Genomic DNA, 19,852 nt, shown 5'->3' with positions numbered 1-19,852 from the left:
AGGACCTCTCCTTTAAATGTCCTGGATACTAAAATTGCAACCCCAGCGGTCTTAGTAGTATTGCAGGAGAAGAATTGCGTGGGGAACTTGTGGGAGCGCATCCTCTGGCAGTCTTTGGCTAGGAGATGAGTCTCCTGCAGGAGACAAATGTCTGCGTGGATATTTTCCAGTAAGGAGAGGACTGCCCTCCTCTTGACAGGGTTATTTAATCCCTTCACATTAAGGGTGACTACTGTGAAAGCTGTCATCTATGTGGGTAAAACCAAAGTACAAGCAGTGTGTCACGGCCTAAAAGGGGTGGGTGTGGTGTAGATAATGTGTAGAAGCTCGTTGAAGCTGTGATGACTGGCTCAATAGCACTGGACGGTCTTTGTGTCTCCCCCCAACCCCCTTCAAACTTCCCCCAAACCGCCTACCCTTCCCCTCCCTCTTCCCCAAACCCCCTCTACATCTCGACAAACCCTTCATGCAAACAACCAAGCACCCTCCTCCCTCTCTCCCCAACAATCCCCTGAAATCCCACCAAATGTCAGTCCCAGTCATGCCCACCGGGCAAGTCTGTGGTGAGTTACCAATGTGGGCGTCCGGCCACTTACTCCCTCTCCCTCTGCCCCTCCACCCCCGCCCTCCAAGACCCAAACCTGCTTCTCCAGTAAGGCTGTGGTATTCTCCCCCCCGGAGCGTCATTATGCTGTAAGAGCCACATCACCGTTGGAGGCATTGTTCCTGGCCTCCTAGGAGACCGCATCCGCCATGCTGGCTCTAATGGTGGGCGAGTCCGGCCTTCTGGGGTTGGCAGACCCTCGTCTCCGTGACACCCTCTGCCAGCCATCTCTGGGCCCTCGCCTCCGGCTCGGAGTGGCTGTGTCTTCCTCCTCCGCCGTGATCCCCAGAACCTCACATGTTTCCTGAAGCGATCTGAGTTGATGCATCGTACCATTCCATCGAAAGATAAGGCGGAAGGGGTGGCCCCAGGCATATGGTGTTTCGTGCTCTCTCAGAAAGTCTGTGGCAATCTTGAACGATTTCCGTTTTTGAAGAGTGATGGCGGACAGGTCCTTATACAGTCCCACAGAGTGGCCACGGAAAGTGAACGCGGGTTGTTTCCGGGCCTCTGCCATGATGCGTTCCTTCAGCGGGAAATCTGGGAGGAATGCTAGGATATCCGGAGGACGTGCTGATGCTCGTCGCGGCGGTCCTACCCTGTGCGCTCTATCGATCCTGACTGGGAACTCAGACGGTTCACCCAGGATAGCTCGAAACAAGGTCTCTCAGGTACCCAGCCGCGTCTGAGCCTTCATCTGTGGATGGAATTCCTCGGACATTGTTTCGCCGAGACCGGTTCTCAAGGTCCTCGTTGTGCGTTTGCAGATCTAAATGCTGATCTCTGAGGCGCAACACCTCCTGCTGTAGTAGGACTACTTCCTCATTGAGATGGTGGTTCGTACTCTCCACTGTGGCCACTCGCTCCCCAATCTCTTCCACCTCTCTGCGCACCTCCCGAACCTCACCCGCCACTTCCTGTTTCAATGTCTGAAAATCATCTCTGAGGGTGCTGAACAGCGACTCAAGAAACGATCTGGTGACCGGCGGTTCCCCTCTAGTCGCCCCCTGCGATCCTCCGGCAGGGCTTGTGGATAGCTGCCCCCTGTCTCCTCGTTGCTGGGATCTATTGAGCATTTCTGGGAGAGTGCGTTCTCCCCGCTTGGCGCCTCTGCCTGACGCCATCTTGGAATGAGTGCGGGCCAGCTCTCCCGTCCCCTCAACTCGATGCCACTCGATCTGCCGGTGCTGTCCTGGGTCAGGTAGGGGACTGGCGGTGGTCACCACCAAGTGCTCCAAGCGCCATCGGGGGAGAGCGCTACCGGTTCCGTCGCACTGGACTCCAGGCATGGCCGCTATGGCGGGCTATTCACTCTTCCCGTAGGCCCCGCCGGTGTCTGTCCGCCGCGGGCTCCGCTATGCGCGGGTGGTATCTCCGGTGATCTTCTCCTCCGTCTGACCCCGGTCACGCCGGACAGGGGAGGCGCTGTGTGTCTCTCCGGTACAGTGCAGGACCTCTCAGCCGCAGTCGCCAACAGAGGCCTCTCAGGGCTTCTCCTCCATCTTCCACTTCCGTCCAGCCCCGCCGCGTGTCACGGAGCCAGTGGCCAAGAATCGTTCAGGAATTGACAGTGCGAGCCCCGGGGCCGCTAGGCCGCCGGATTTTCTTCGGTTTTAGGCGTCAGCCGGGCTGGAGAGCCCCCTCCGGGGGGTCGGGGAAGGATAACCCTGCGCGGGGCCTCGGGCCTTCTCTCCTGCCGCTCCGATTCTCTCCCGGTAGGTGTTCATTCGAGTAGGCTGAGACTCATGCGCCGTTCACAGCTGCTCTCTCGGGCCGACTCGGTAGTCCCCTCAGGCATTCAGGGCCCTTCGGGCGTGGCGGTGCAATACCTCCTCTGGCTGAGCACTCCAAGTGGCAATGGGCGCGGCGTGCGTCCGGTGCTCTGGGGCCGTCCTCCTCCTCCTCACGCTTCCCGGGCCGGACCTCCAACGCCGTCTGGCGGGCTGTCCTGAGGCTTAACGGAGGCTAGAACCCGACCAGTGTCTTCTCGTCAGGTTCCTCCACTTCTCCCCGTGCCGTTAAGCTCCAGTGGGGGGAGAAAAAGGCTATATTTCAGGGCTCTGGCCTCGTCGGGTCGGGGAGCTGCGAGAAGAAGCGTCCTCTCACTCCGCCATCTTGGCCACGCCCCCCAGAATTCATCTTTAAAGTAAATATAGACATAAAAGCAAGTTTATTGAGAGTAAGCAAAATAAGCAAGTTTACCAATACCCATTTTATACTTTGTCTGAATTTGTCGCTCTCGACCCCACATGAGTACACATTAAAAATGTTACGAATTATAATGAGCAATGAAATAAGTATGTCGGGTGTCATTATAATCTGCTTGTGAGAATCATATGCTACATGTCAATTAAGTGACTTAAAGAGAGGTCTGTTATAATACTGTTGGTTACAATTAGTGTCTTATTTTATGACTTTTTCTAATATAGAAATATGTTACAATTAATTAATAAATTGTTAAAATAATTTGCTTATGTTATTTTAAATATCTTTTTTGTTATCAGATATTTTGTGGCTACTCCAGAAGAAGGCGCTGGTCGCTGAAACACGCGTCGAGAAACACTTATTGCCACTTTATCTTTTTTCTTCCTATATTTTTTTAACTGTAATTTTTAACTGTATTGTGATATTATGTAATGCTGATTTGATCATTTTTGTAGCTGATTAATTATACTTGAGAATCAACTTTTTATTATTGTTTTTTATCTTTTATGTTAATAAAACCAAAGTCACTGATTTTATGCTTTATAGTATTTTTCTCCCCTGTGTCACTTCATTTATGAGCACTAAGAACTAAATTGCCTAGATTGTTAAATTTCATGTGTTGTTTATCCCTGACCTAGGAATTACCATATCCATATTTTCAGGGGGTCCTTGTTACCTATAAATAAATTGATCTAAATAAACACATCCAAGTGGTTTATTAGAAATGTACAACTGTGTCTGGGGCAGACGCGTAGCAGTCGAAGGCTTAATCTGCTGGCAAATGTCACATTGAAGGACATAATCACGCGTCTTGTTTGTACAGCCCCTGCCATCAGAAACGTTGTTGTAACTGAGCTGCAGTAGCCGAGACGCTCGCATGCGCAGACACAACACCTTCATGGGCTGCAGTAAGCAGTTTGGTCCTGCAGTCCGCGTTGGGAATTAACCTTTCACCAACGTCGGGTATTTTCACATAAGGAACTTTATCAGGACTTAAGTGGTAAGTGGAATCCCTTAGGATATTTACTTCCCCTCTCAGTTGCAGCAACAGCTGCCAAGATATCATCATCGATCTTACTTTTGGAATGTGTAACTGCTGCAACCAAATATGTTGATACCACTCATTTCGCGGCCTCATCAGCCAACAAATTTCCAACAACCTGGACTCCTACGCGCTGATGACCGAGAGTGTGAATTACAAACACGAGTGGCAACTGTTCTTTAAGCTCAGCCACTCGGACCCAGATCATTTTATATTTTATTGTGCTACCCTTGGGATCACGAAAATCATTCTGAATCCAAAAGAACAAGTTTTCATTGTAAGACTGGACACAATAATAAGAATCACTCACAATAAGAGTTGTCACACTAGGATCAGTGTACTCCAATGCAAGCATCAGAGCACAAAGCTCTTCCAACTGTGCGGTGCAGTCCTCTAAAGTCTGCGTGTGCACGACTCTGGACTTGAACTCATCATTCACCATGGCACCTACCACAATGGCGCAAGCGGAAACGTATGAGTGCTTAGACCCATGCGCAGCTTGCGCTGAACCATCAGTGTACATGATGCAATGGAAATCCTCCAAAGGCCGCATAGCCAAAGGCGCAGGATGAACAAATTCATACTGCAAAAATTCCTGCGACTGTAAGGAGGCATCAAAAATAAACGTGACATCTGGAGATGTCAATGATGCTGCCCATTGTAACCACCATGGGTGCAAAGCTTTAGAATTCGGCACACTGACCTTTGTCACAGCCTCTAGTGCAGGATACGGGGTAACAACCAATATGCGTTTTCCCTGCGACAGTGCACGTTCCTTAAGAATCGCCATTTGCACTGCTGTCAACATTTTTTCCACAGAGGAAAACCGCATTTCAGCCGAAGTGTACAAGTGTGACTTGTAAGCAATAGGTACTGTGTCACCTTCGTTAAAAGTAAGGTACGTCAAACCCACCTCCCCAGGGATGATTCTTATCACCAGGTTGGTGTGGTTGTCACGAGTCAGTAAGCATTTAGATTCTAGAAGATCAGCCTGCTAAGATTGCAAAATAGCTGAATGTTCTGGCAGCCTGCAAGATTTGGTAAAAGTAGGTTGTATCAAAGCATACATAGGCTTGATACGCTGGGCATATTCGGGGATGTAAGTATGCCCGAAATTCAAAAATCTCAGCAAGGATTGTCATTTTTTCAGAGTTGTAGGAGCGGGCAGTTGTGCGCATTTCTCCAAGAAGTGAGCGTCCAATCCTCGACCTTCATTGTTGAGCTCATAGCCCAAGATCAACACTGTGTACTCTGCAATGTGAGACTTTTCAAAGTTGAATTTGTAACCAAAGTCCGTAAAGTTACAAATTATGCGGTCAACGTGACACAGATGTGCCCAGAGCTCGTTATCTGTGAGATATTTCATCCACATACGAACATGCATCTGTGTCCACTCTCTCATAGAGAGAGACAATACGGGCAGCAAACACGCCTGGACTATTCTTATAGCCCATTTCTAGGCATTTAAATTGGCTTTGATTGCCGCCACAGGTAAAACTTGGTCCATTGGGAACTTAAACCATCCAAATTGTGGGCAAAAAAAACGTTGGAAATGTCAAGTGTGGTTTTAAACCGTTTTCGCACAACACTATCCACAAGAGCAGAGCCGTGGGTATTCTGTACTACACAGGTACGGTAATGCGAGTTCAAATGCCGGTAATCCAATACCAAACGGTACGAGCCGACTGGCTTGGTCACAGTAAAAAAAGGGTTATTCATCGGTGAGGCACAAGTTTCAATCATACCTTGATATTCCAATTGTTCAAGGATTTCCGTGACGGAAGCCTTAGCTTCACGTCGGATGGGATATTGAGGTTGAGGCTGTGGCATGGACCGTAAAGGAATCTCGTGGTGTGGGGAAAATGTATCCCACCCACAATGTGTACGGTACAAAGCCGGTGCAAGAGCCTTAGCCAACTCTTCTGCAAAATTCAGCGCATGGTCTTTCGAGACTGTGTGCGTGAAAACTAGGGAGGATTACCTCCTCCCCTCTCTGTGCCGCGAGAACAAAAGGTGGGGGCCAGTCAGCCTCCGCTAACAAAATGTCATAGGTAGTCATAAGATTTTCTCAAAATACGCCTTTAACAGTACGTTTTATGTCACCTTCAATTAAAAGGACTATTTCATAAAGTCTATCAGTGGGAGCTACTCTAGTGTCAGCTGTCTCCACAACAACATATTGGTCAGTCGCTGTCACCTTCAGTAGTGGACGCAGGGCCTCTTGCACTTTGGTAATCTCCGCCGCGCTGTCCAACAATGTCAGTGCCCATGTCAGATTTCAAAGCCGCGTTCTCACTATCTGTGGCATATCTCGCTGTTAAAGCAGCAACTGTCTTTTTCTGAAACTGTGTTGAATTGTCCTGCTTGCCTTTACCGTCTTTTGGGCGGGGCTGGTCGCGTCCCTGCTAGCCACCCCGACCTCTGCCGCCTCCTCCACCACCGGTCGATGAGGCCGATGAATCCTGAAAAGAACGAGGAGAGCGTTGTTCAGAAACCTGAAAACGATCAGGTGATTTTATCGTCACGCGATCGCGCAAGTCATAAACACGTTCTGTAGACGCAGGCACTGCAGATGCAGGACGTGACTCCTGTTTCTGCTGCTGTTGTTTACCCTGTTTTTTATTTTTTGGGCAATTTTGCTTTTTAGCCTTGGGCTGATTGTCTGTTTCTGGCTTTGGCCCTAGGATTGCCTTTTCTCCTTAACAGAGAAAGGCTTGACACCTAAACTAATAATTCTTGGTAACTGTCGGTGTTTATTGGCATCGGGAACCGCCAGCAAAGCATTAGACACCTGAAAGCTTAACGTATTTCCCTTGACATTAGCAAGTACGAGATCAGAAACTACGTCAAAACTGCCACATAGGCGCATACCCAATTCAACCTCTGCCTCAGGTCCGTGCTCATCTTGAACACGCTTAATGACAGAGAAAAGGACAGTCATTGACGGAGTGCCGAAGCCCCTCGTAGACACTGTCGGAAAATCTTACCCCAAGACTCACAGTCACCAGCCTCTGGGATCAAGTCTTTAGGCATACTAATTGTCAGAATCCTGTGTTTTTCACCAGGAGTCGTGTTAGGAAATACTGCTTCCAGCTGGTCAAACTTCTTGGCAAGCTAGAAAGGAAAGTCATCCTTATTCTGGGGGCGTTTGTCCATCACTGCGTTTACCATTACAGGGCTAAGCTTCATTCCACCCTGTCCGGCCGGAAGGACTGCAACACCTGGGGCCCGCACGGGAGATTGCGGGTAATTGTATTCTACTTATGACCTTATTTCTGCAAGGGGGCACGCTCCTGCTTGAGGATGCGGTATAAATCCAGCCAAACAGGCCAAGTAGCTCCTAGAATGGACAAAGGACCTAGTCTCGGAGTCAATAAAGTGTGGGGTAGGGCGCCATTAAACCAAACTCGGTGCTGCCACGCATTAATCGGAACTTCCTCTGTCCTATACGGAACATATTCCTGTGGCACAGCAGTGGGAGTGTATGCGTCGATCACATTAGTATTTGCGTTCACTGCTGGGAAGATCACCCATGAGTAGAAAATCTCAAAAGGGTAAGCCACTTCCGCACTCACAACCAAGATTACTGCCATGCCATCCACGGGGACGTTATAAGTCTGCAAATGATTGCGCACCGCAATGCGACTATGCTGCGGTATGTCAACGCCAGCCATAACGACACAGAAAGAAAGTGGTACAATAAGAACCTAAGTAGCACAACTGGGTAGTAATTCAAAAGGAAACCGTTTGAATAGACTCTGCTTGAAAAGACCTATGTAATTATAGGTAGGTTTGTCCGACACCACTGTCTTCCGGAAACAATAGCGAAGGGGGTTAAGGACTGAATGAAGTACTACTCAAGTGTCCTGTATAAGACCACCAACGATTGGGCGCCATGTCGCAGGGATTCTGCTCCTACACAGAACTGTGCATAGAGACTTGGAACCTCAGTGAATTAGGGTGTGCCAAAACTCACCTTAGTATCCAAAATCCCCTACCAGACTAGCAATCAGTGTCTCATTGGTTCTTATACACCCCCAATGATTAGACAACCCAGAACATGAACTTAGAACACCTCAGGTCTCGTGGAACACATGAACACTCTTTTGTTATACTAACAAACCAGTCCAGAATGGGGATTAAAGGAGGACACGTGCAAGTTTGAAATATTTATTTCTAATGCCGTGTTCGCAGGTGCAGTATCTTAACTAATATAAGCAAACATATTATAAGCAACAAGGTTATCAGCATAGTTACTATTCCATAATATTCAAAGGGAGAAAGCATGTTAAAATGGTAAAGGGAAGAAGACTAAATTACACCTAAGTCCTACCCTCCCTTGCTAGTATATTATATTATATCTAAAGAAGGTCTCTTTGGGTTTTATCAGGCCGGCCCCATACCTCTGGTCTTAATAGAAAGGGATCACATCATCTTCTACACCAACTCTCTGCATGCGAATATTCATCAAGTGTGTTTTCATGCTCTATGCAGTGCATTATTAAACGCGCCAAAAGCCAGTTGGCCACAGCTGCATATATGTTATGTCTAGGACGTGCGCTGATCAGACCGAACAAAAACCACTGTGTTGAAATAACCTTGAAGGCCTCGGCACTCACTGTTCAGACATAGCTTACCAAGCAAAGCTTATACTATAGGAAAACATATTATTCTCGTGTGAAGCAAAATATTCTACTAGGCTCAAAGCATTAACAACAATATGTGCCGTGTGCAGAAGCAGCAAAAAGGAAAAATGGCATTTAAACTTCTAATAAGCTCATGCTAACTTAACGCAGTGTGAAGGCAAAGCCTACTCCATGACAGTATTGCAGCTTCTCGGGCAACTCAGCCCCGGAGTTTGCACCTATCCCTAGATCCGGTTTAACCTTCATGAAGAGAGGGTATTCCATTAGTTCTTTAGTTTTTAGAAGAGTAGCCTCTGGTTTCAGGATTACCTCCACTGAATTGTGCATTAAAGCCTGAGTAGGTGGAGCTGACACAGATTCCGGGCTACTGGCGCTCTGAATAGAGTTCATAGAGACTGCCTCCAAAGCCCCCTCCGGGAAGTGCTGGTCCACACTGACGCTTGCATCTACTTCGCGGTCTTCAGTATTACTAGGGAGGGTGTCGGTTTTGCGCGCTCAGGCAGTACGATTTGCTCATGCTGTAGCTTGCCCCACTCGTTTCATAGCCCGTTGGGTTGGGGTCGATACCTCAAAGGGGGTTGGGATTGCAGCGTCGGAGACCTTAGAGTGGCTTCGCATTTTTTCACCTGCACTCCCAGTCCAGGATCTTGTAAATCTTGCGGGTTTATCTCTCTTGATTTTCCACATTCTAGCAGTATGCTGGTGACCCCCACCACAAGAGAAGGCACTGCTTGGGCCCTACCCAGCTACCCTCACCTGGGTAGTACTGCCAACCCGGGCAGGCAAATAAGTAAAGCGTGTGCACTTAGCCTGGCGAGAAACCTGAGGCATACCAGGAAGGTGATTAATCTCCAATCCACCTCAACACTGCTGATCATCCAGAATGCAGAGGAGAAAAGCAGTTTACTCCCATCCATGCAGCCTGGCCCACACATTAGCACAACAGAAGAACAGCAGCTCCTGTGCAGCACCCTGAGTCGTGAGTCAGCTCCTAATGGCTCCCTGTATCTGCCTCCTGACCACCACCTGCTGCCTGTTCCCCTACTTTCTGGCCATCTAATCATGGCCGGAAACAGCAGGGAGCAGCCAACTTTACGACATTTTCATGTTTTCGAAGCAGGGCAGCACAGTAAGTCACTGTGCTGCACTGCCCTGCGTCAAAAGGAAAGGGCAGGAATCAGTTGTATTTATGATATACAGCACATCCTTGTCCATTCACACTGCACTGGTGCCGTTTTTGGCTGCCTTGCACCAACACAGGCACCCTGGTGCAAGGGTATCTGTGTTGTAGGAATGATTGATTTTGTGCAGGAAGTGCCTCCTTTCTGTACAAAAACAAAAAACTAAAGGCATTTACCTCCTTCTATGTGTGCTGCAAAATGCAGCACACATAGAAGGAGGAAAAATTAGGAGAAATAAAGTTATTTCTCCTTGTTACACTTCCCCTGGGGAGGCATAGGCTATTAACGAATTCCCAGGTTTGCAAGTCCTTGTAAATCTGAGAATGCGTCAAAGTCCATTGGTGTTGCCTGGGAACAACCACTGCAACGCCCATGGGATGCCTCTTTGACACAGAGTAAGGCAACGCAGCGACTCGCACTGCTTTGCCTTACTCCAGATCTACGAGGCCTTGACAAGCCACGCAAACTGGCTTTGCTTGGTCTTGTAGATATTTTTCTGCGCTGCTGGTGCATCACAAAAACTGAGCCCAGGTTTGGATGCTCCACCCCCAGATTAACCAGCCATTTTTGCAGTAGTCCCTGTGCTTCATTTCCTAATGTTATATATTTCCCACATACACTTTTTTTAAATCCCAGAACTAATTCTAGCCTATGGAGAAGTAAGATACACCTTAGATCTGCTTGCACTTCTAACAGGAACGCCACACTGATCTTGCAAAACATCAGCCCTCCACAAGGACATTGATGGAGGGAACCACGTCTCTCTTGTTCACTTAGATCTCTCAGTGGCCTTTCACATAATTGTTTGTAATGTTCTTCACATCTATCTGACATAAAATGCATTGCCTGAACAGCGTAAAAATACTTTGGTTCCTTCACCCCAACAGAAAACAGCGGGGCTTTGTGGGAAATTTCATCTCCAATCCCGCCCTCAGTGCAAAATTGCATATACGTATCCCTAAACCTTGTGAAGCAGCTTAGAAAGTGACAGCCAGATGTCCTGGCATAATTTAACCTTTAACCCTTAACATTGCTAGAAGTCACACAAGCAGGCACTTGCATTCATATACCAGAAATTACAAACCAGGTGGCTGAAGAGCATCGAGAAATTCAACATTTAGGGGCATATTTACAAGCCCTCAGCGACACCGGAGTGACACTTTTTTTTTATGCTCCAGTGGCACGGCCTAATTTTCCATATTTACAAGGTGGGGTGTGATACCGCTCTAGCCGCTCCCAAGAAATCCAAGACGGCGGCCAGCAGCAGATCGGACAGTAGGGGAGTGAGCGCACCAGCATACCGCTTACGCCTAGTTGAAAAGGCGGGGCCAACCCGCGGACGCAGAGGAGACGAGTCAAAAGAACCTGAAGACAACGAGAACGCAGGCTACGAGGGGAAGAGGAGTCCGGGAGGTTCACGATCCAACAAGGACGGCAGAATCCAGGTACCTGACGTGACCAGAGTGCAAGGGGACACTCCAACATCGTCCCTTTACAACCCCAAAGGCTCTGAGAGCAGAGAGGCTGTTCCACTCCAGTCACCCAAATCCCAGGAGGAAAGTGGCTGCAGGCAATTTCCTTTTCATAATTTTATGGTGCTACACAGGTGGTGGGGAGGAACCAGTCACAACCCACAGGGCATACAGATCACTAAAAGTGTGGAGTGATCACACATGTGGTGTGGTGTGGTGGGGGAGGGAGTACACATTAACAAAACTCCAAAGGGGACCAGGGTCAACCTACTCATGACGTCTCCGCTTTCTTTTTGTTTGTGGTTCTTATGAGGATAATCTTCCAGCGAAACCTGGGTGACGAGTGGACCAGCAGTGAACAAAGGGGAAGGAAAAATCCGGAAGACCAACTTTTTTGTGTGTTTTATTTTGACTGACTGACTTCTAAGAAAAGGCCAACAAACAAAAGGGCCAGTTGTAAACTTGCATATTCTACATTCTTGTGCTACTGTTTTTTTGAAGACCCATTTGTACCAAAATAAATACAAAGACAGGAGGCATAACACTGTAGTGTCCTAGATTAGGGCCTAGATAGACAAGACACAGGACACATGCGGTATGGTTGGTGGCGGCAAACTAACCTGACCACGCCCGGAGCCCCGGGCTTTTTATTCCATAACTCACGTACACACATACACGCTTGGAGCAAACCAACGCCCCTTTATGCTCCAGGGGTATAACACTTAGTAACAGTGGGAGGGGGTGTGTGCGGCAGTGGTACACTCCAACTGCCCGCGACACTACATTCCTCCTTTACCTAGGGATGAAACAAAGATGGCAGAAGCAAAATACACACATGTCTCTGAATGGTGGAGCAGCAGTCTCCACTGGCTGTAAAGTTCACCAAAAATGTCTCGGCAGTCTAAAGTGCAGTCTCTGAAATCACTTTGACAAACCCCCCACATATCAAACGTAAAATTTAACAGTCTTACTTCGGTCTCGGCGGGGTCCGTCGTCTGGATCAGTTCAACGCCAGCACTGGGCTACAAAGTCTCGGTACCTCTGGGAAGGTCTGGGGCAGGGACGTAGACTGTACCTCGATTGGCTGCGGCCTTCAGCTGTGACTTGGGAAGGTTCGTCCGCTTCACTGGTGCCAGCGCTGCTGGGGGTTTCTGCTAGTCCCGCCGGATCTCCTTTGCTCGGGGTGGTGTCTTCGGACTGTCGTGCTGGGGTGCTTGTTTCGGGTGGTTCCGCTGGCCTGTGCAGTGGGCTTTGGTGTCCAGCCTCTGGTTCCGGGCGGTTTATGTGCCAGTCGTCCGGTTCCAGGTCTTCTCCTCGTTCACGTACTTGTTTGAAAAACGAAACATTTCTCGTGACTACTTCTCCATTCCGGACGGCGGTGACCATCGTTCCTTGCACTTTAGTGACCCTCCAGGGGTCTAGTTCGAACGGCAGGCGGAATTTCCCGCCAGGATGGCGGTCTTTCACCAAAACTGCGTCACCCACTTGAACGGGGCTGTCTGCAGCCCTTCGCCTCCGGGACGCCTCTTGGTTGTTTTTGGAGCGTTGTTCCATGGACCGATTGCTGGGAGGTGGAGCCGTCTCCCACCTGGGATGGTGCGGGAGGGTGTCCACCACGGCTCGGTTAAAGGACAGGCGGTTTGGGGCGACTCCGGTGGTGCAGTGTGGAGTCTGGCGATACTCCCGGAGGAACTGGTAGATCGCTAGTTCTAGGCAGTGGCCGTCGGCGACTGCGATTTGGATGACTTTGTTTAAAGTTCTCATTAACCGTTTGACTTCCCCGTTCGCCTGCGGCCACCTTGGTGTTATCCGTTTGTTTTTGACGCTGTGGCTCTGCAGGTATTCTGTGAATTTGCTGCCATTGAACGGGGGTCCGTTGTCTGTGCGGACTTCTTTCATGATCCCATGGGTGGCGATGATCTTTTCGAACTTCGGGATCACCTCCGCTGCCGCTGTCGATGTTACAATTTCCACTTCGGGGTAGCGGGAGAAGTTGTCCACCACGACAAGCATGTACATGCCTCCCGGGAGGCTACCAAAGTCTGCGCTTACTCGGGCCCACGGGGAGGTTGGTCCCTCTTCGGTGATCATCGGTGCCGGGGGATTTGGCAGGCTGGTCGCCAGGCATATAGGACAGCTGTGGACGACCTCCTTGACGGCCCTGTCGAGTCCAGGGAACCACAGCTCGCTTCGGAGTCTGCTTTTTGATTTGACAATCCCTTGGTGTGATCCATGTGCCAACAGGGCGGCTTGCTGGGTGAGGCTGCTGGGCAACACGAGGCGTGGGCCTCTCAGGAGACACCCTTCGGTAGACACTGATAGTTCGTCCTTGACTTGATATAGAGCCTTAAGGACTGCTTGGGCGGCTTGGGTGCGGAAGGATGCCGGGCTTTGCAGAGCCTTCCAGTCGCCGGACTTCAGGGCATGGATCGCGATCTGGAGGCAGTCGTCGTCTTTGGTGGCCCTCGCTACCTCACCCAGGGACATGGGACGTGGCTTCGACCGCTCGACAATGAGCCGGACGTACTCTTCTGTGGCTGCAGCTTCTGCCGCTTCTGCATCTGTGACCGGACGGGCGTGTCTTGAAAGATAGTCCGCTGGGTTTCGGGTGCCCGGCCGGTATTCCACTGTGAACCGAAACTCCTGCAGCTGAAGTACCCACTTTTCGATTCTTGGTGGTGGTCGAGATGACGATCCTTGAAAAAGGGGTACCAGGGGCTTGTGATCAGTGATCACGGAGAAAGGGTGTCCGTAAAGGTAGATATGGAAGTGGCGGCACCCCCATAAAATGGCGATTGCCTCTCGTTCAATTTGTGAGTAGCGCTGTTCGGTGGGGGTCAGCGTGCGGCTGGCGTACGCTACTGGGGCCCACTCCCCGCATGATTGACGCTGCGACAGGACTGCTCCAAGACCAGTGGGGCTGGCATCCACTACCAGTTGGGACTCGTGTTGTGGATTGAAATAGGCTAGTGTCGTGTCCGCTGACAGGGCCGCTTTGGTGTTGATGAACGACTCTTGCTGTTCCGGGCCCCACTTCCAGGTGGCATTTGACTTGGTGAGGTCGCGGAGGGGCCCTGTGAGATCAGATAGGTTTTTGATGAAGCGCCCGCAGTAGGTCACCATGCCTAGGAAGCTGTGGACGGCTGTTACCGATGAGGGGGCTGGAGCATTGTGTATGTCTTTAACTTTCTCAGGGTCGGGGCCTACTCCTTGGTCGGAGAATTTGTATCCAAAAAAACTGATGTCTCTGCGCAGGAATTCGCACTTGTCTTTGTGGAGTGTGAGTCCTTTTTCTTGTAGCCGGCTGAACACTGCTTGGACCCTTCTGATGTGCTCTTCCAGGGTTGGGGCGTGTACGAGGATATCGTCACTCACGTTGAGCACGCCGTCAAGGCCTTGGAGGACGTTGTGTACGATATTTTTAAAGACTTCCGCCGCACTTGAGATGCCGAAGTTTAGCCTGGTATATCTCCACAGACCCGCATGGGTGAAGAAGGTTGTGATTGCGCGCGAGTCTGGGTGGAGAGGGATCTGATGGTACCTTGACCGCAGGTCCATTTTGGAGAACCACTTGGACCCTGCGAGCTCCCCGATGATGTCATCAATGGTCGGTGTCAAGTGGCGCTCCCTTTTGATGGCTAGGTTGGGGATGCGCATATCTACGCATATTCTCACTGCGTCGGGTTGTTTCGGCTTTTTGGCCACTACTATGGGTGATACCCATGGTGTGGGTCCTGTGACCCGTTCGATGATGCCTGCTTGTTCTAGCATTTTTAATTCAGCCTCAGCCTTGGGCCGGAGGTGGAAAGCGATCCGCCTGTGCCGGAGGGCCACTGGGGCGACCGACCGGTCGATGTGAAGTCGGACAGGGGTCCACGTAGGCACCCAATGCCCTCGAACAGCGAGGAATGTTCTGCAACTAGATGGTCTAGTCCTTGGGCTTGCACCGTTAGGGCAAAATGTAGGAGTCCCAGCTCCCTCGCGGTCCTGCAGCCGAGAAGGAACCCTGACCCCTCTTGGGACACGTAGATCTTCATCTGTAGAAGGGTCGAGTCGTGGGACACGGTTGTCTGGAACACTCCGCACAGGCGCAGTGGGCGCCGGGTTCCATAGGCGAATACTTGCACTCCGGTGGGGTGGAGTGCGGGGGCATCTTCGAGGCTTTGGTAAACGCTGGCGGCCATGAGGTTTATCGTGGCACCTGTGTCGATGAGGGCCTGGATCGCCTGGCCATGTACTTGGATGGAGCACATGGGTTCGGTCGAAGACGCTGCTGCCAGGGTGTTAAGCATGCGCACCACGTGGACGGACGCTGCGTCATCTCCGTCGTCGTCCATGTCGCTGCTGGTCGACGTGTCTTGCTGCGGCGCCGCCTGTCGCACTCTCCTGGGTGGGCCACTCTGCTTTTTCCTTTAGGACGTTAAACAGACGCTTGCAAAGTGATTTGCTTTCCCACACGCGCTGCAGATTTTGCCTTGCGATGGGCAGGCACCCTTGTGGGGGGTGGGGCCTCCGCACCAGATGCAGGACTGGTCCTGGGTGGATGGTCCTTGTTTCGGGCGCCCTTTTCTGGGTGTCCTCGCCTTTTTGTCCGTCGGGTGAGACTTGATGGCCCACACGGGCTCCGTCTTGACCGTGACTGGTGACTTCGGCTCCATATGGGCGGCACGGGCCTTCGAAAGTTCTTTGGACCGCCCCAGGGCCAGGATGTCGCGCATGGACATGGCATCTGTTTCGAGAACTCTCTCTCGTAGCTTAAGCGAGGCGCACCCTTGAATGAATTAGGCGCGAATCTCATCTTCCGCATCGGGGAGGGTGCATGTGCAGGGCTAATTTCTTGAGCCGAGCGTAGAAGACGTCGACGGACTCCTCTGGGAGTTGGCGCGCTTGGTGCAGCAGGAAGCGTTCATAGTCTGCACTGGCAAACGGCTCAAAGTACCTGGTGATGGCGTCGCGGAGGGTGGCGTAGGTGTGTGGTGGGTCGCCTTCCGTGATGTCTTTGGAGATGTTGTGGATGGCTTCACCTCCCAGATGCAACAGCATGGCGCGGCGTCGCCCTACCGCAATGTCAGCCGCAATGAAGTAGTTCTCTAGCCGCTCCACCCATTTTTTCCAACGGGTGGCCTGTGATGGGGGAGGGCCCGAGACCTCAAACGGCTCGAGGTGCGGCACGGTGGCGGCTGGGACGCTGTTGACGGGGAGGCAGGAGGTGGGCCGTGGACGTCACGGGGCACCGGGGAGCGGTGCGAAGCAGGCCCAGCAGGCCGCCGGTGCTCAGGAGCGCTGGGCAGAGCGCCGCGAATGGGACGCGGTGTCGTGGTGCAGCAGGGCACGAGGGGTGGTGGACCGTTGACCACCTCGTCGCCAGTGTAGTGTCCTAGATTAGGGCCTAGATAGACAAGACACAGGACACATGCGGTATGGTTGGTGGCAGCAAACTAACCTGACCACGCCCGGAGCCCCGGGCTTTTTATTCCATAACTCACGTACACGCTTGGAGCAAACCAACGCCCCTTTACGCTCCAGGGGTATAACACTTAGTAACAGTGGGAGGGGGCGTGTGCGGCAGTGGTACACTCCAACTGCCCGTGACACTACAAACACGATATACTGGTCTCACTGTGGTTCGCTCTCCTTCTCTGGCGCTTTGACGGAGGGGCGTGCACAGCACACATATTACATGGCGTTAGGCCATTTTGCATGGATAAACACCACCTTGTAAATATGCCCCTTTCCGCAGTAGTCCTCGGCATCGAAGGGGCGTGCAATGGGTATTGCTGTGGGCTTTCCACTGCAAAACCCATTGCTTTTTGAAGCTGCCCCAGATTTACAAGGCTGCGGCAGTGCCAAAAACTAATGCCATGGACTACCATGCGTTAGAATGGCACAGGAAAATGTTATTAATTTCTCTTCGTTTTTGCTCTTTCCATGTGTGCTGCATTCTGCAGCACACATAGAAGGTGTACATCACCATTATTGATTATGTGCAGCAAGGTGTCCCTTCCTGCACATAAATAATAGTCCCAGCAGTGCAGGCAGCCTTGCAATATGGCGGCAAGGTGCCTGCGCTGGCGCTAGGTAGCATCTTTTGCTCCAGTGCTAGGTGAAACACATGGGTGCGGCATATTCTTGTGAATATGGCACATCCCTGCATTGTCGGACTGTGACGCTAAGGAATTTGCGGTCCGATATTTTCTTAAGAATATGCCCCTTAGTCTGAAAATGAATGTAGGCTTCAAGATGGCCCCACACATAATGTTTTAGTACTGTTTACTTGCATCAAGGCTCATCTTTCTGTCTGTGCATTTAAACGCCTTGGAATGTATGCATAAATGTTAACAAATGCATGCATGTATACCTAAACCAGACTGCATGACCTAGTGGGTAGTAATTATATAGCTCTTCAATCCCTGGCGGTACAGCACCCAGGATAATAAGCTGCATGGATAAACACAATGTCCCAAAGGTGAGACCTACTGGCTATGCCAATGCTTGTTGCTTAGACCAAAAGTATTATCTTCATTTCCATTGCCATGCTATCCTGGCTATGGACTACCCGAACCCAGGACAAAGTGGCCCACTGGTCTCCATCAACATTGACTTGACGACTTTACCTAATGACTCTGCTGTGCTATTTATTTGTTGTTCTTGTTTATTTTCACATTTTTCCCACTTGCACTTTTATTTGAATCGCAAAGAGGTCGCTAATGAACCAACACCTTGGCATTCACTGATTGCCCCCATAAGGACTAATAGCTGCTTCGTGTTGCACTTTTTTGCTATTTGCACTTTTCCTGGCTTTCAGAGGGGCTGCTAGTGAACTAGCATGCTTGGCAATCACAGGCTTACTATCATATCTCTGCGCACTGTAACTACTAAGCACTTTCCCTGGGGAGGCATAGGCTATTCTTAGGCCTGGCTTCACTGCGCAGCTGTCACTAGAATGCATTTGCTCAAAAGAAAATACGTTTAAGAAGTATTATTGAGATTGGGGCTTTTGACTCCACTCACATATTAATCTAACTTCCTTCAGCATTTGATTGGACAGAAGTTGTGTAATCCAGCGAAAGAGTCATTTTATTGTATGCCTTGTTGGAAAGCATATGCTTGATACAGTATGTATGAGTTGGCAATTGAACAAGCCAAAAAGGCCATATGTTTGGTACCATAGGTCTGATCTGTTTATTATGAAAAATTACAACAAATGTTGTTTTCTGACTTATTTATAAAAGCCTTTTAAAAGGGAGGATTGTTGTGACGCTATGTTGCTGCTTAGAAACAAGTGTATGCTTTAACCACACACGCCATTACCAAACATTTATTTATTTATTTATTTTGAAAGTTTTATAGAGCGCGAACCAGATCCTTGCGGATATCAGAGCGCTTTACAAGCAGTGAAAAAATGTATACAAAAACAATATACAATAGCATAAATAAGCAGAATGAGATATAAAAATATAATACGGCAGTACACAATACAGAAATACAGACGTGTGTGGATAAAGTGTGCATAAAAACAGCCAAGAGAGGTAGATCAAAAGCTGCATCCTAAGATGCGCTAAATCTTGACTCAGATATAGAGAAAGGTGCGGGCCGAGAGAGCCAACATGCAATGTAGATTGTCTGTTTGCATCTATATAGGTCGTGAATGTCAGAGAGGCTCATGTGAATTTTTCCATGAGGATCGCCTTTACTTCCTTTTTGAACAGTGCAGTAGATGCCTTTACAATGCAGGCTTAACTACGCATGTCTTTACTATGCACAATTTTACCACGCATATGGCTTTACCGCACATGCAGCTACAATGCAAATGTAAGTGTAAAGCCTATACACATATGTATTTGTGTTTTTATCCATCTAAATATATATTTATATCCTTACCAAATGAAACCCCCAAACCCTATTCATCTTAAAAATACCCTTGCAACCCAGAAACTCTTACACACCCTAAACCATAAACCTTTTCCACCCAAATACCCTCGCGCACCCTAAACCATAAAATTACCCTTTCCACCCAAATACCCATACCCACCCTAAACCCTAAAAATAGCCTTGCCCCAAATACCTCTACAAACCCCAAACCCTAAAAATACCCTTCTCACCCAAATACCTCATCCCTTTACCTGTGAAATACTTACATTTTCATTGTAAAGGTAAATGTGTAGTAAATGTTTGCATGGTAAAGACATGCTTTGTAAAGATTTATGTGTTAAGGATATGTGGTAATGATATTGTGTGGTAACGGCGGTGTTGTAAAGGCAGATTCCCTTAGAAACAGATAACTTGGTAATACCATAGTAGGCAAGGGTTTTGTTATTTGCTCCTCGCTGACAAGCGCTTGTGGTGGAAGATTTGTACTTTAAGAATCCTTGCTAGGCGCACTTAGGAGTCGGTTTATACTTTCTGCCAACAGTAAATTTCTTAATATTTCAAATTTTATGCATAGTATTTGGCTGTGTGTATGAAAGTACTTTTTAGACCTAGCCTGATAGCTTTAGCTGTATGACATGCTCTTGTAATAAATACAAAATACTTCCATGTATAGAGAGACTTTTCACATATTTTTCTGTTTCGGTGCCATTGTGTTCTCCCCTTCTCCCAGCCAGCATATTGAATGGGGCTTTGGGTTAGCCCACTTCAGCCATTTGGTTTTTATTGTTTTGTGGGCGATGACATTTTACCTGATTATATGAGCCTGAAAT

The sequence above is a fragment of the Lissotriton vulgaris genome, chromosome 2_1 (assembly GCF_964263255.1).
Source record: "Lissotriton vulgaris chromosome 2_1, aLisVul1.2, whole genome shotgun sequence".
In the NCBI taxonomy this organism is placed as follows: domain Eukaryota; kingdom Metazoa; phylum Chordata; class Amphibia; order Caudata; family Salamandridae; genus Lissotriton; species Lissotriton vulgaris.
The sequence above is the reverse complement of the archived record's forward strand: the minus strand, read 5'-3'. Positions refer to the sequence as shown.